Source organism: Rhynchophorus ferrugineus, unplaced genomic scaffold, assembly GCF_030347505.1.
Source record: "Rhynchophorus ferrugineus isolate W39M unplaced genomic scaffold, kcgeb_rfMv2 rfM1, whole genome shotgun sequence".
Taxonomy (NCBI): domain Eukaryota; kingdom Metazoa; phylum Arthropoda; class Insecta; order Coleoptera; family Curculionidae; genus Rhynchophorus; species Rhynchophorus ferrugineus.
Window position 1 is genome coordinate 50,702,996 of NW_027472580.1, and position 18,437 is coordinate 50,721,432.

The 18,437-nt window shown below is 31.7% G+C and overlaps 1 protein-coding gene and 1 long non-coding RNA gene across 2 annotated transcripts in view; both read left to right on the forward strand.

The window, feature by feature from the left end:
* LOC143206943 (uncharacterized) overlaps positions 1–18,437 on the forward strand; it is a 77,413-nt gene that overhangs the window by 17,015 nt on the left and 41,961 nt on the right. The window lies entirely within an intron of this gene.
* Positions 15,715–16,880, forward strand: LOC143193967 (uncharacterized). Its single transcript, XR_013005150.1, has 4 exons — positions 15,715–16,051; positions 16,118–16,416; positions 16,570–16,720; positions 16,780–16,880. It is a non-coding gene; the product is annotated as an uncharacterized LOC143193967 (long non-coding RNA).

Here is an 18,437-nt window from a genome sequence, read left to right on the forward strand (position 1 = left end):
ATTAATACGGTATGTTCAAAAGTTGAAACATACCTTTGTGAATAACATAACTGGCGTAGCTGGTAGGAGTTCCTGGGATATCATAAGGCTGTTCTATTTTGAATGCATTCAATTAACCAGAATCAAGAGAGTGAATAGCTTATTAAGAAAAGAAGACAGGTTGACGTTAGAATGGCAATAATTATGCGGTTTCTTGACATAGTTTAGGGAAGCGTGGGAAAAATTATCGAAATTTAAGGTGTAATGTCACCACAGCCATGGACTATTATGAGTATCATTATAAAATATTCAACCATTTTTGCAGTATCATGAATATTTGGAAGATTTTTTTAGAAATAATTTTTCTACAGCGGAAATCTGTTCGGATGGGACTACAACTAAGTTCATCTCTTTGGTCGATTCTTCAGGAGGGAGGTGTTCTATAGCGTGATAAATATGCTTATTGTTGTTTGAAAAAATAAGCGATATGTTTAAGTTAGCGGTGAGATGTGATGAATGATGAATAGAATTTGGTTGGTAGATTGTCAGTAAAGTGGTTGAAATAAGTCTTCAATTCTTTCGATTAAAGTAATATAGTTTTCAAGTAAATTAAGTTATTTTGTTTTAAATTCCACAAGTTTCATTATGTGTATATATTATTTCGTATCAACGACGAAAATACGACTTATTAGCCAATAAATATAAAAGTTATAGGTGCTAAGTGTCATCATTACGATGAAATATGTTTGGATGTTGGATAAGTTATGACAGACTCTACATATAGTAGTATATTAAAGATATATAAGATATATACTACAATATTAGACCGATTACAAATAGTTGTGCAAAACAAACTTATTTTAATGTTATAAGTAGACAGCTTTGAAAGTTTGAAGTTGAAGCAATTTTAAATTCTGGTGAATGAATAGTTCCAATGAATAGAACCAAAATTCAATTAAAGCGTTCAATTCAAGTTAGGGTCACCTAAACGACTATTTCCAATGCTAAGTGTATTTAATGGTAATAAGAAAATGGAAAGGATGCATCATATTTTTTTAATTACCGTTAGTGATTCTGCCCGGAGGATACTAAACATTTCTTAAAATAATTGTGATTTACTTGACGTATAGAAAATTACTTCAGTTAGTGATCTCTCTCTTTTTCTAAATGTTTCTCCAAAGTCTATATCAGCCTATTAATTAGATCAGATAACTTCAATTTGGGTCCAATAAATGAACATATTACTTTGAGTTTAATAACTACAATTTGTTTTCGTTTAGCAAGTATGTGCTTCTTCCAAGTTAGACGTCCATCTATATGCATGTTAAAATATTTAGCATCCTTCGCCTGGGAGAGTTGGCAAATATTTACTGCTGGGCATATTCTTCAGTGCAAGGTACATGGGTAGATTGTTTATTTCGTTGGCTTTAACTCGCTTTGGAAGATTCGTTGATTTTATTATTGTGTGTCTTTTGCGTACTGAGTCCAAGTAGTGAAAAGAGGCAGTACACTGCCTTGTGGAATTGCGAAATATACTGGATGTAGTGTAGAAAATTGTAGAAGATAGCGGGCTATGTTTAAATATTAAATTTTATTATAAATATATTATCCTTTATAAAATAAATGTACTCAAAATCTATAAGAATTAAGTCATGCATCTAATATGTTTTGTTTAACGCGGCTTCATAATTCTTTATAAATTAGTGAGGACGTTTTATACTGAAACTCGTTTAATATTCTTAAACTATATAATATTTTCATTACCATTAATCCACAATAATAGTATTTAATATCTATCTAGGATTGAGTGAATTCTAAGAAATATAAATGACGCAAATGTGTCGCCTTTATTAAACATTACCAATGATATCAGTAATAAGAAAATTAGGTTGTTTATTTTAACTGGTAATTGGTATCCGCATGTTTAAGCAAAATTAGCCAAAAAACCGACATTTGATTGTTTTTGAGATAAAATTATTAAAATATGTAGTTATATTGATGTTATGACGTAAATTTTCTTAAAAAGATCTGTTAGAAATAATCGTTAATAATAAATTAATATATTCCGTAAAATTTTTAATCTCAATTCCTGTTTGGTTTCCATGTTTACTTTTATAATAATCATGGTTAATCTACTAATGATGACATACCAACATATGGCACGTGAATTTAAATTCGTATTACTTGTGGTTTCTTTATTTCATTTGATTTGAATTTGGTTTTGAGTTATAAAATACATACATGTTAAGTATTTATTAAAAATAAGATTTTCTCAAATCAAAACACAATTAGTATTTTCTATACGATTTTTATTTTACTCTTCACATATATATTTATGTTATTTGTATGGACTATTAGAGTATGTGACATATAATGATAGATAAACTTAAGCAAATGTAAACACCTAATTTATCTGTTAAATTCACTGGTTTTTACATTACTCTACATAAAATAACAGTTTTCCATTTAGTGTTGTTGATTTATGCAGTGTATACAAACGCTAATGATGAAACGCTCAAAATTGCATTTTCGACATTGATTACATCTATTGTTTGATGTGAAGAAATCTGATATCAGAAGTCAATAAAACACTTTTAGAAACCTGCGATCATGCTGCTCTGTCAGTTTTTAATTGCCGATTTTGGTTTCAATGATTGCTCTAAAATTGAGATCAATGAGAAAGAACTTCCTGGATAACCTGAAGCTCTTTTTAATTTTTTAAAGCGAATTTGTTCACATATATTTCAGACGCTAATCAATTGTGAATGTATAGTTTCAGTCTAAAACAGCCATTTTTTTGGTAAAACTATAATTCCGTCATAGTAGATTTCTGTGCGAGAAATTGAATCTAGTTTTGCAGAGACAATCGATTGCTAGACGTGGCTAGGTTCGGTCTATATGGTGGATGCATTAAGACTTCCTAGCCAATATCAATCTTTCAACATTCTTCTCTCTTTAATGGAATATGTTTTGCATAATACTTATTTCTTATTAAAAGCTATCAGTTATAATATAAGAATCAAATTATTTCTTCGTTGGCACAGTGGTCAAGGGGACAGACCGGTTTTTGGCTATTTGGGCCGTCAATTTGTTTATTTCTTTTTGCCCTCCTTAATAACTTAACCTTAACCTTATTAAAAACTAAATAATGGCCATTGATAATTGGTTATTACAATTTGTCTGTATATTTATATATATACCCAAACTCTACTTGATCTTGTTCATTGTTTATACCACTACTGACTCTTCCCGTGTCTGATCTCTCTGCCCCAGTGTCGGCGTTTCTCATTACTGCCTCCGCACAGTTATTGATCAGGTCTATATCTGAACTGTTATTGTTCTCTTGTGGATCTCTAAATTGGTAAGACCCCCACCGCCTTGTCGTCCAGGCTTCTGGTCCTTGTTCTTTCGTCCAGGGTGCATTCGACCATTATGTGCTTGGTGTCCTCCACATCATTACCATATTCGCACAGACCTTCACTCTCCATTAATCTGCTGATGTTTGCAACCATATTTCCGTGTTCTTGTGTTCATCCCTGATTATCCATATCTACTATCGCCTTTCTTGTTGCCTCCTTTGCCAATCTGTCTACCCTTATCATTTCTGGTGTGGACAGGCTTTTTGTCCATTGTATGATTATATTAATACACATTTCACTCAGCTCTTTCAATGTCGTTCTGAGGTTGTCTATGTACATATTCTTCCCTTGCGAACCGTGTTCGGCCCACTATATTGCTGTCAGTTCTGATAAAGCATTTGCCAATTACTTTATTTTTGTTAATAATATTCACTCTTAGCGCCAAGGCAATTAAGGCTGCCATTCCTGTCTATTCTTTGATCTTTCCAACATGCCCACACCTACTCCATGTAAGCCAGTATCAGCATCTACCCAGATAAGCCGTTTGTAGAGGGTTTTCAGTAATTCGGCAGCCTTGTTGCCGCGAAAGCCCTAATCCTGCTGTGACAGTTCCCCATGTACACTCCGTGTATTGTCCGGAATTAGCAGTACATTAACAAGAGCCAAAGCGTGGGTCCAAGACTACGGGCAGGCCTGTCTATACGTTGTGTTACGTTGTTACTTTTAAAACTCCTATCGGACAAAAAGCTCGCCACTGTAGATGTCCATTTTCGTCCTATTTTCTATCTCGTTTAGCACTACGTGTTGTGTTGCAGTGCTAAAGGCATTCTTGAGATCAAGCATCACCATCAATACGTGCACATCTTCCCTCATCCCTTATCCAGTTTACTAGGTTATTCAATACACCGTTGATTTACCCTTCCTAAAGCCATACTATCTATTGTCATATAATTAATTTTTCTCCATAATAGCCCGCAGCTTCGATTTGAGTATTCTATCAAAAATTTTAGCCAACACGGGGAGCAGAATAATTGGACGGGGAGCAGAATAATTGGACGATCGCCACCATCCTTGTTCTTCAGCTAGCGGATATTCGCTCTCTTTGTGTACTTTTCATTTAGTCACGCCATTAACCAGGCTGGGTAAGACCGGATGTCTTTTGGAATGGGCTCTAAGTTGGTCACTGGCCAGTCGGTAGGCTTAATGCCGAGGACCGTGGTTCGGAGCCCACGTTAATCTCTAGGTCCAGTCCATATAAACTCTCGTTGGTAAAACGGAGACTTTAATATACTGCTTTCCTTCCTTTACGTTCTTTCTATATGGTACTAGCGACCCGCCCCGGCTTCGCACGGGTGCAATGCTGATACTAAATTAAATACACTACAGAAAAAATATGAACGTTGTATATAAAAACATAGCGGCCCGCTCCGACTTTGCACGGGCATAAAATATATATGCCTATGTCACTCAATGAAAACATGATTAAAATCGATCCAGTATTTTTGGTTCATTCATTACTGCCCTTGGCCTGCACGCATTAAATTTGGAGTAAAACAATTCCTCTTCCCCTATACTTACTATGAAGATTTCCTGCTATCTTTGGAATATCTAAATTCATACAATTTTTATTACATTACACATTTTACGCAAATTTTAAATTTGTAATATCTCCGAAAATATTTGTTTAATTTACATGCTGTAAGGAACCATATTGATCTATATTAATTGCACAATGTATTTAAGGTACTTAATTCGATAAGGATTAATGCCGTATTGCTTAAAATAGCTTCGTAAATAAGCCATTTTCTCACGTAAAAGTAAACAATAAAAATGGTTAATGTGGGTTATCCCTAAAAGATAAACATATACCATCGCGGACTTTTTTGTAGACCTTTTTATGGTGTACAATACTGTAGTACATTAATTTGATCTAACTCGTAGGGTTAGGCAGCGTTTTTGCTAATTGCTAAATAAGCCTAAAAAAATAGGTTAATTTACGACATCACGTTAGAAACCTCTAAAATTAGCAATGTTGCCTTAGTATATTATGCATGTATTATACATACAAACCTTCCTCTTGAATCACTCTATCTATTGAAAAAACCCGCATTAAAATCCGTTGCGTAGTTTTAAAGATTTAAGCGCACATAGGGATATAGGGACAGAAAAGGCGACTTTGTTTTATACTATGTAGTGATGTATGGTAAGGCGTGTGTAAAAATTAAACAATCAGTGGAAAATATATAACTACGTTAATATTATGAGGTATAAGACTTTTCAATTTTAGTTTTGATCAATGGTAATTATTATTTTTAATTATAAGGTTAAAGAACGATCATAAAAATCCACTTAGCAAACATTGATGTTTAACAAATGAAACCTCCGTTTCCCGTATGCCTGTTTTTTTACTTTGCGAGGCGGCCTCAACCTGAGCCACCAGACGAACAAGAAGCACCTCTTCACATGAGCTGCAGCGAAAATCGAGACCTTTAATATTGCTTTAATTTATCGCATTCTCTGATGCGATCGATTCGTCCGCCTTATTAAATTCCGGCCCGCTTTTTCTTCTGCGGAGATGTTTTTTATTCGAGTCGTTCGAGAGTCTGGTCAAAAGTGAGCATCGACATTTACCGTATAAAGATTGAATCGAAATAACTAAAGAAACAATGCTTATAAGGAACGATCTATTATTATATATTTCCATTTATCTCTAGTTCTCTAATGCAATATATTATGAAATAAAAGAATTTTTTTTAACAATATTTCCCGCGATTTGGCGAATAATAGCTCCATTTAATATAATAACACAATATTACTTGCTTGCATGCATTTTGATCATTTTTTACTTTAAAAAGGCATATATCGAAAAATTTAGTACAATATCGTCAAGCCAAATAATCGATGTAATCAAATATTTTCCATCTTTTTCTATAATTTTTTCCGATTCGAAAAATCTTTTTAATGCATTAAAAATATTTGAATTTTTTCCGCATAAATCGCGTTGGCGGGAAGTTTTACTTTTTTACTTTAGTTTGAAGAAAAGGGTAACTGGAAGGTCATCGAATATTTCCACATTTTAGTAGTGACACTTTTAAGGGCATTCTCTACAACTAAACCATTTGAAGACCAGAATTTGAAGGCATTACTCGATGATGACCCATGTAAAACGCCAGAGGAATATTCAGTTTTGGGAGTAACAGAATAAACCATTTCCAATCGCCTGATCAACATGGGAATGATCCAAAATCTTGGATATTTTGTGCCGTATGAATTAAAGCCAAGTGACATAGAATGGCGCCATGAATGAAATTCTACTTCAACGGAAAAATAGGAAATATTTTTTGCATCGTATTGTTATTGGTGATGAAAAGTGTACCCAGTACGATAATCCAAAGGGAAATAAATCATGGCAATGGTAAAGCCGAATATCAATGGCTCCATATTAATGTTCTATATTTGGCGGGATGAGCTTGATGTAATATATACTATAAGCTACTAAAATCCAATGAAACGGTCAATGGGGATCGCTATCGACTACAATTATTGCGTTTGAGCCGAGAATTGCGCAAAAAACATGCGGAATAACAGCAAAAACAAAACAATGTTTTTCTTTAGCATGACAACGCTCGACCACATGTTGCAAAACTAGTGAAAACATAGTTTAAAATGGCAAATGCTATGAAAGATCGAAAAAAATGCCGGCTATAGATAAAGCTTTAGGTTTAAAAAAAAAGTCCTTTGAAACTTATATCTGAAACTTAAACTGAATATATATTATATTTTTATCTAAAACTGTTGCATTTAATACCGGCGAGATCTAAAATAGAAATTAGATATTGCCTTACATTTTAGTCAGCGTTGTGTACAATTTCAATTCATTTTGCATTTTTTTAAAGTATCTTTATGCAAGTGCAAATGAACTTTGTCTCCTCCGGTAACCTCTCTACCATCACGTAGTTTTCTCGGTGTTAATTTAGTAACGGTTATATTTAGCGCCACGCTAGAAATGCAATTTGGTCTCCAATTAAAATACCACCGAGAAAACAAGAAAATGGAATAATGCTTCGTCATTTTCGAGTGGGGGTCTTATCAATTTACCGCAAGGAATCGACGTTCAGTTGGTCCATACGCTAGATTGTCGGTTTGACCGACAACTCGATGGCTCTGACGCCCAAGATATATTGAATCCCGAAAGAATAGTCGCTTATTATAATAAAAAGCCGAACGAAAAATTATCCCGCTTTATGTAGCCCAAGCGGCCCTCCCAAAATGACAGATAAAGACCTGTATGGTAGTCTTTTGTGATCATAAATTACCAAATAAATTATATAGATATGGTTGAGTTATTCTACTTCGTTGAAAGGTCAAACGACATCGTTACCTTGATGATTATATGATATCAGATAATGAAGCTAAGTGAAATGTTTATAAAATGAGGTGGACGTATGCGGCTGCATTATAGTAATATAATTCAACATATTTTTCCATCAGCCGATTCATCAGTGTATCATTGTTTGACGCAGCAATATTAAATTAACAGTTTTCAGATATCGATAAAACTACCAAAGTCTTAGTAATCCTTACGCAAATGCAGGTATGCCGACTCATAAACGTTGCTCTGATCTTGGCTCATCGGATTATTTTTTACAATTTACTTAGCTAACAACTAACTTAAAAAACTCAACTAAGCAATAACCAAAAATACACACATCTCTTTAAAGTAAAACTAAAAATGAAAGATGTAGGACCAACTAAAATATTAACATCTGTCTCCTTAGTATGCCCGTCGTTAAAATTTTATTTTAATAATTTGTTAATAATGTTAATTTCCAAAAAAGTGTCGATTAGCTGTAAAGGAGATTATCGAACTTTTCAAAGTTTTAAATGTCTTTTTCGTCTCAAATAAAAATATTGTTATTAAAAACTTTCTTTTTATGGTGATATTTCTACCCCCGGCCATCAAAATCTTTAGTAGAAAAGTAGGAATGAAGCAGATAAAATTATGTATGAAAACCTAGAGTTTTTAAAGGAGTGTATCGAACTTGTGTTTAGAGATTTCTCCCCCATCTCCCGTCCTTAAAATAATTTTGCGTGGGAATACTTTGAATTTTTTGAACTTTTGAATAAAAAGAACTATCGATATTTGTTTGTTCTCCGATATATCGATATTTTTCTCTGTGGCTGACATCCCTACTCCAAACCACGGCACTAGTGGGACTCAAATTTTTAGATTTTGCTCTCTTGCCATATAGTTTTTAATTTAATTAGTTCATCATTCCCCTGGATACATCAAAGTTGTACTTATGTTTGGTTTCAGCTCAAAACATTTGTCGTACTATTCGATGCCATATCTCGTATTGCCAGAAGGCACCGAAATGTATATTCCACGGATTCTAATAATACTCATTTATTTTTTAAATACACTAAACTTTATTTTTCACTTTTGTTGATAACCTATTGTAAATTTTATTTCTACATTTTTGTGTACTTGTTATTTATCCTTTGAGTTTCGTACTGATGCCATGTAAGTTTTCAAGGATAAGTTCTGTGTCCTTTTGCTTCCGAGAAGCCAATACCATACTACCAATTGCTACATAGAATTTGATTTAAATCCAAGTTATTTTCGTTTAGCAAGTATGTGGTTTTTGCAAGTCTAGATGCATGTCAACGTATTTACCATCTTCCGGCTGGAGAAGTTGATAGTGGTTGTTATTCACTGGTTGGCATATACGCAAAATAAACGATGGTAGATTATATATAATTGGCTTTGGCATGCCAATTTTTCAGCCACAGTTGCATTTTATTAATACGTGCTTGGAGTCTCTTTGAAGCTATTGTTGCGTTTTCATGATGTTAATTTTGCACAGTTGTCTGCACAGGTTGCCACTGCTTTTTGTGGTTACTAGATTAGCAATACTATAATGGAATGGAACTAAGATATGAATACTATAGTGGAACCCGTACATTGTCTTGTGGAATAATTCTTGCAATGTGTGGCTGAGTATTATTCTGTAAGAGAATGACTTGTATGGCGTCTGTTCCTCACTATTGGTCTTTATAGTTTAATCAGTCAGTAATTGTGTTACTAGCCTTTGGTAATGTACTTCATGTTGTTAATACTAATATATGCACAGCCATTATCTAGAAGTTCTTGAAGAATTTGATATAAGTTTTCGACCTGTAAGGTCTTGCAAATTATTGTCTTCGAAGTTTTTTGTTTTTCGTTTTGGACGTAGCACCATCGCTATACGCTTGTAAAATTATTTGACGGGCTTCGTAGAATATCAAACCACATGGACAATATAAGTGAATGTTAAAAATACTCTTGATAATTATCGTTTGTATATACTGAATACTTAAATAATATTAGATGGAAAACTATTATTTTGTGTAGAGAAATGCGAAAACCATCGAATTTAACAATCATGTCAGGTTGTTTACATTGGTACTTCGCATTTTCACCAATAGATATCGCTGATCAAATACATGCGAGCGTCTAATAAATTAAAAAGCTTTTTTGATAAGTTAATGTATACAAAACCATAAAAAAAACTACGATTTCATTGACGGGTCTGCATGACCAGAACCTGTCGTAGTTTAAGTCGACGAGACGACAAAAACAACTCCAAGATATTTCGATTTGCGGTCAATTAATTATTTGGCCGAATTTGCCGCTGGCCGACTTTGAGCATTCGCCACAGTGATTATCTATCGTCGACATGGTTTTGCCCTGAGTTTCTTTTTTATCACTAGGATGATTCCTACGAATTAAGGTGATATTTCTTGTTAATTTCGTTCCGTTTTTATATTTCCCTGGTTAAATAATACATGTTTTTTATAACTTCTTATAAAAACAATTCGAAAGGACAATAATCTTTTAGTTTCACTGTAAAATATGACACGTGCAGGTTGAAATTTAAGCTTTTTGTGTCTATTATTTTAAACCTTTTTTAATTTTATAGTTGTTTTAATTTTTTAAACTTATAGATACCGGTCCTATTAGGGTTTTATACTGATTTTTAATTCTTAAACTAATGCAGACATAATAGAGGTCAATAACAGATGGGTTGGTTATAAATGTTCAGCGTAATAACTCTCAATTAAGCAAATTTAAGGATAACTTTTTTTATTCAAGACTGTTAGTGAAAGACACTTTCTTTTGTTCCACTGACATCTGTTTATGAAGTTTACATGATCGGACTATACTATTGCTTTACTAAATACAATGTTGGGCAACGTTGAAATCCTTCAAGTTTATTAGTATTTGATTTTTTTGTTGTAAAATTAGTCTATAAACCTACTCGGATCTTTATGTTAATAGAATTCATTTATAATGAATATATGTTTCAACGAAAAAAAAGATAGCTGGAAAGAGTGACGTATATACTTTTTAGCACTAATAAAAACATATTGGAAAACCCTTGTGTTTCGATATAACTAAAAAATAAAAACATTTATAAAAATGTATATGTTCAAAGAAAAATTGATACAGTAATAGGGGAAACCTTCAGAATACTTTATCGTTATAGATGTGTTCTATGAACACCGGTATCAGAATGAGACAGTCGGTACCGCCAGTAGATGCGTTATAAATAATGGATAATTCCTTTGCGCTTGTCAGTAGCTTGATGGATTATATATAATAAGATAATAATTCGTTTGTTATTGCTGTAATAACGTGTTTTATCTGATTCATCGTTTCTACTTTGAAATACGTCTTGTAATGAAATCACTGAGAAGTAAGAAAAGTGTTATGGGAATAATAATAACGTAGTATTTATGTAAATCAATAATTATTATATATTATTACTTATTAACGTATTGTTATTGTTGATTGATATAGCAGTATGATTATAGAATTATATGAATAGTAAATGTGAATATATTAGTTTAGGTTTATAATTTATTTTTAATGGATTTTTTTTTAATTTGAAGCTTTATTGTGAAAAATCGGTACAATGTGTTTTATTAAAGGTATTGTCCGCTACTTTTTGCAATTTTCATGTAATTTTCGAATTCCGTCTCGAAAGAACGATGAGTCTTTTGATGCTTTCAGCGAATCGACCTATTTTTTTGGTATCTTCATAAGAAGTGAAGCGTTCCTCAGACAAGTCACGACTCATATGTCGGAACAAGTAGCAATTAGAAGAGAAAAGGTCTAGAGAATACGGCGGGTGGGGTAGCACTTCTAATTTTAATGCTTCCAAGTATATTTTCACCGATCCATAATGCCTTCAAATCAACGTCTTCATTTTTTTTAGCTGTCCGGATGTTTGTCTTCGATGTCAAATCTAAAAGACTAATTTCAAACCGTCGAAACCGGTATTCATTCATGGTTCATGGATAGGGCCTTCACACAGCCTTGCTTCAGCCACCATTTTCTTCATATTGAAGTAAAGAAGTAAAACTTCCGGCAAATGTACTTTTTTCAGTACAAATTTACACACAATATACTAACATTTGTTTTGTTTACACTTCGACGAAATGAGACATTCTGAAAAGTGAAGCCTATCAGTGAGGCTTCAACATAAAGTTGGTTACAAATGAACCCTATGCGATTTAATATACAGTAACAACATCTATAGGGTTCATAGATCAATGTAATCCTTTAAATTTATTATTATAATTTAGATTACATCATTTACTCTTCATTACATTATCATTATATCAATTTATTCTCTGATTTACTTTAGTTGAGTTTACAAATTTTTATTTTATGCTTCAATATGTAGGAATCTACTGCTGATGCTCATGGAATATTGTCAAATATTCATGACAAAGATGCTATCAATGAATCTGTAATGAGTGATTTTATTGCTTTAAGAAGACTTGAAAAGTGACTTTGCACAATGTGAGCTGTACATAGATAATTCTGTTTAGTTAACAAATATAATAATATTTGGTTAATATTACAGTTGTTTCTAATTATTTTAAATCATTGTTTAAAGTTAAATAATGTAGATTGCCTAATATAAAACACCATATTTTATTACAACACATCTATCTACAACACAGCAGTTTTCTGTTCGAGTTTTAAGCTTTTCAAACGTCATTTACGGAAATTTTTATAAAATTTTTCTTGTCTAAAGAAATCTGTAGAGAATTTGAACATGGGATTAAAAAAACACATTGATCTTAAACATGGTAATGGTAATATTATTTGTTGGGAGTTTAAAGCTTAGGCGCGATACAATTTAGAAATTGTACAAAGTGAATTAAATTACTATGGGGACAGCTAAAACTCAAATTGATATATCGAGTCAAGCACTGAATAATTATTCGATCATATTTTGTAAAATAAAAAAACTCCTTTCGACGACTACATATTCCAGTCGATGAAACATGGTTTGCCCAAATAGCACTTCAATTTTTACAAAGAAATGAAAAATGTAGCAGATTCTTGGAATTAGACCAATAGGCGTCAAAACTGTTACATAAAATTATTTGTTATATAAATAATCTGCGTGGTAGTCACCTATTCACGTGAAGTCAGCCATGTCAGTGGTAAGCAATGCTGGTGACTCGATAATAGATTAATAAACTAATTTTTTTTTGACTTTACTTCTTTGTTCTATGACGAATTGAATCAGCGAGCTTAAATCGGGGGAAAAGTTATATACAAAAATATTTATTATTATTATTCAACCAAACGAAAAATTAATAGAAACTTAAAATTATGAGAAATGAAAAGGTGGTTTGTAACTCCATAATATCAGTTCCCTTAAAGGCTAACCGGAAACTTTAGATATATTTTCTATCTTTTCATTTGTGTTTTCCTGAATATTATTACATTTGTTTTAAAAACGTCGATTACAATTTCCTATAAACACAGTTTTAAACCTTTAGGGACCTTCTTTACTTTAGAATATATGTTAGAAGTAATTCCAACACAATGGCTGTAAAAGAAAAATTCGTTTTTTATTTATTCAAAATGGAAAATAAGCGGGAATATTCAAAACGGTTAACACGTACATATGCATCGTGAAACTGCTACTAGTCACGGTGAATAATAAATTACATAACTACGACGGGTTATTGACATGAAACAGGGTTTATTTATTAGGCCGATGCAGAAGACATTGAAATTTGAAGTCGAACATGATTAGAACCAGTTCTGTGAGTTAGGATTTACGCCAAACGCATCCTCGATTTTACTTAAAATGAACATATTTATTAGAAAATATTCCATAGAGATGTCGTTATCGTCATAAAAATAAATTTAACACCATTCTTACAATAGTGTGTAAACATGTTACTAGTCTATTCAACAGAACAGTAGTGACACGGAAAACCTGTCAAAACATCGCAATGTTGCTGCAGCATCTCTGAGTTTTAGTACATTTTTGGCTCTGACAGAACAAACTTTTAATATAAATAAAATAATGAAACAAAAATTTTAGGTATTAAAATTTATTTTCACATTATAGTACATCTAATGCATATATTATCGAAGGAATTAAGACTACAATTATTTATACAACCACAATAATTTATAGGTTAGAGTTATTTTATTACATATACATTGAACTTTTTTCCATACTAGTATAGGTAGAGTTCTAGGCGCGTTTTTTATGTAGTGGTACATAAAACTTCAAAGTTTTTGTTGGACACACCAAACAACATAATAAACTCAAAGTAAGAACTTGAGTAAATAGAAAGAAAGCAAATGATCTGTTATTTGTTTTGTTAAGAGGGATATTCTGCTGATTAATGTACTGTCATTAATATTTAGCAAATACGATTTGTTTCATTTATTTCAACAGCCACCAATGGAGACAAATTAATATTTCAAGGGTGTGACATCAAGCAAGGTGTTATTTCGTGGAAAATTTTTCAATTGTTACACGACAAAACAAGGCTTAAAAATGAGCAAAATGAGTAGCTACGATGTCGACATGAATGTATACCTGGGCATCCTATGTTGACATGTCGCATGCATATTACCTTGAACTCTCGCGACTCATTGTTGTTAACCAACACGGGTCGGTAAATTTTATTTAACGACTTCTGCAAGCTTTTAATGACTCACTCTCGGTACTCACTAGGGACACAAACCATTGTGATTTCTTTTACGATTCGAGACCATGCAATTTCAATATTAATCCTCATCATGTCGTTTGTGGTTTCTCACGATAAAACACCATTGTTACTGCCACTGGATGCATTTTTCATTATTAAAGTCTTGATTTCAAGGTATTATTGGCTTATCATTGCATTATAACTATTATGAAGGTTGAAAAGTAGAAAATATTGAGTTAAAAATTATAAGGAATGGTCAAAAATTTACTGTATTTTTATGATTTATATTTAATATCAGTTTCTGTTGTTTTTGTATATTGTGTTATATTATATGTTGTATATTGTTCAAATAAGTTTCTACCATATACTATATCGTTACTATGTGTTTACTATACTATATCGTTATTATGTGTTTACTAGTACTGCATTTAATGCCAAAGGTAAGATATAAAATAAAGTGGAGAAACTATATGAAGATGCAGTATTGGAAATTTAAATCGAACAAAACTCTCATGGGGGTGTAGTATATATAGTCTATTCAAAGCTTTTTTAGTAATGCATCATGGATATTTGTGACGTCGAAATATTGCAATGTTGCCGAATTAACTCTGAATTTGAGTTCAGTTTAGCTTTGACATACAAAAAATTCTAATCAAAATAAAATAATTGAACAAAAATTTTATCAAATATAATTTATTTTAACATTATAGTATATCTAAAAACTACAGTTAATTATACAGCCACAATAATTTATAGATAGATTAAAATCTCTTATCACTATCGCTTTCAAGAATTTTTCATACATCTGACAGCCGGTCGCCGTCTGCTTGTCAGATGTACGCTAAATTATTCAAAATATTAGTTATAATTACTACAGGTTATAAACCGGCAAACATTATTTTAGTCTTTTGATTATTTTGATAAATTTTAAGTCGCTCCGTAATATATCATATTACTTTGTTTGAAACTGCCGAAAACAATAGATATTCAGGGTCACAAATTGATTGCGGCTTTAATAGGTTATTTCGAAAAGGAACGACATAATGGAGGCCCCCCTTTTGGTGGTAAATTCCGTTAGAGAGGTAATTATTGATGATATTAAATAATATAAGTCCCTACAATTTTATTTAAAATGTTTTTAACGCTGCTGCCGCTCTAAATATTAGTATAGGTACTGTAAATAACATCGCTTACAAAATGAAGAATAATACATTAGATTCACCTAAGAAAACCGTCTACATGCAAAGTGGGTGACGAATCTTGACCATCTTGATATTGGCTCTATTCGAGACTAAATATACGAAATGTATAAGAACAGTAAGTACACAAACTATTTTATCGATATAAACATAATTTAATAAAATTATTTTAAAGAAAATTGTCGGTCTGAAAAGTATACATAAAAGACTTAGGGACATTTTTTTTGAGGGATGTAAGACCTCCTTTTATACACTCTTACAGGGCATAGGGTTTAAATGGTGTAAAGATAACCCTCGGAGAGGTTTAATAGAACTTCCAGGCATTACTTTGAAAATAATTAAATTTTTAAAGGCATAAAATAAGACCAAGGAAGATAAACTATTTGAATTTGTGTATTTTGATGAAACTTGGATATTTCAAAATGGTTCATTGTGGCACTCTTGGCGAGACGGTAAGAAAAAAAGTGTAAAAACAACAAAAATTGATGGAAAAAGGTAATAGTTACAATAGCATTCGATTAGGTTTTGTTGATCATTATATTTATTAATAATTAATTGCAGATATATTGCTTATCGAGAAGGATATTCCATCAAAAACTGTTTGGATATGTGGAAGGAAGCATTGTCAACCATAACACCTTGGGTTTGGATGGACTCGATTAGACATACAGAGGAAGTAATTCATAAATTGTGGAATTGTGAACATGTTTCAGAGAGATCAGAAATTAACAGTTTTGTGATTGAATTGGACAATGTGTGGGAAAGTAAAAGTGACTGAGGGAAACTTTCAGGATATGTGATAATGCTGTGCAATGCTAGAAATTCCTGAGACAGAGTGATGAGAGTGGAAACAACTAAAGGTATGCACATAATTAATTGAATATAACTGTAGAGAATGGTATTGTAGGGCGTGAAAGATTTGTGTGCACAGATATGATTGTAATTGTTCAAAATTAAACATGAGCATTAGGTTACAACGGATGAGGAGAGAATGAATACTAGCTGTTGTGTAGATATGGTAAATGCATTAGACAGAATTCAGTGATTAATTTTATGAAGAATGGTGTACACAGATAGTAGCAGAAGAAATAAAATATACTGTTATACCAAGATGACTTGACAAGTAAACACACCATTGAAGGAAACAGGAACTAAATTAAAACAGTAAATATGCTCTGGAATGAAAGTAAAATACGTTTCTCAGATATACAATTGTTAATTAGGCCTCCAGGGGATATCACTACATAAAAAAACGCGCCTAGAAACTCTACATCATGGATTTTGTGGAAAATAGTTAAATGTAAACAAAACAAATCTAACCTACAAACTATTATAGTTGTGTCTTAATTGTAGTTTTAAGTCCTTCGATATTATATGTATTAGATGTACTATAATGTTAAAATAAATTATATTTGAATATAAAATTTTTGTTTTTATATAAAATTTTTGTTAAATTTTTTTATTTAGATTAGAATTTTTTTCTATGTCAAAGCCAAACTTCGACGTCACAAATATCCATAATGCATTATTAAAAAAAACTTTGAATAGACTGTTCTTCCATCTGTATTCTCCGAACTTCATTCCTCCAATTACTATTTATTATTTCATATTATACGTGGCAATTGGAACTGAGCAAAAAATTGTATAAAGCGTGTACTAACCTTATGCAATAAAAGAGATGCGAAAATGTAATGATATTTTAGACAATATTTTAAACAAGACATGAAACCTATTTTTATATGTTTCTATGTCTTCTGCCTTCTGTCATAAACGTTTAATTCGTTTTTTAAGGCGTATACCTACTTATACTGATGATGATTTAACCATATCTAATAGTTAAATAATAATTTTATAGTTGTAAGGTAAAATTCGTCTATGTACAATAAGTATTATACTATCTGTTTTTACTATCTATGGTCTTATAATATTTATAACAGTTTCTGATCCGAACATCTCTTTATTATTTCATGGTTCTAACAATACTGGAATAATTACCAGTATTAATAGAACATGTTTTAAACACTATTGAAATTTAACTTATTACTTTTCTTATAAATATGTTTGCATATATTAGATGTACTGTTTTTTTCTTGTTTTATGCTGGCGGATTTAAAAATTGCACCTTAAAATTTATGTTTGCGATTATTTAAAATCTTGATTATCCATAAGACAAGAGTGCAAAATTCGACAAGGAATCATCTTAAGCTGTATAAGATTAGATTTTAGAACTTGATATATAAATGTTAGTACTATGCACTTATTCACCATATCAACTTTAACTATTCCAATCCGACACTAATTCCTGCCCTCAATACTCTTTAAAATGGGGTCCAAGTTTTGGCTTGGCGTACTAATTTTTAAACTAATACGCGTTATTTCGACTAAAATACATCATACTGTCCATTGTTTGAGAATACTTCTACAGATTGTAGAGTTTACCGTGTTTAGTAGCTAAATATATTATATACTTGGTGTGTCAAGTGATAAGAAAACTATGTTTTTATAGATGAAATATATTTTACTATTCTATTTGATCTTTCTGAGCTTTAATATACTTGTTTCGACGATTTTAAATTTTATTTATTCTATTCCTGAAGTAAGTTTTCTCAAGTCTCTTGAAATACGCCTCCACAACTAAAGAGTGCAATATCGTGATTTTTTTTTAGTGGAGTAAAACTGTTTGTTGGCTACTTTTTAGCATGAATTTTTACATTTAGTTGCAATAATAATCTTCATCGTTTAGATAATTCGCAAATAAAACATGTGGGAATATTTTGAGGGATATTCTTTTATTATATGTTTCAATTTCTTATTTTAATGGGGCTAAAGCACGCTTCGTTGATTATTTTTGCAATTTTTTAAATATAAAACATTAAGATTT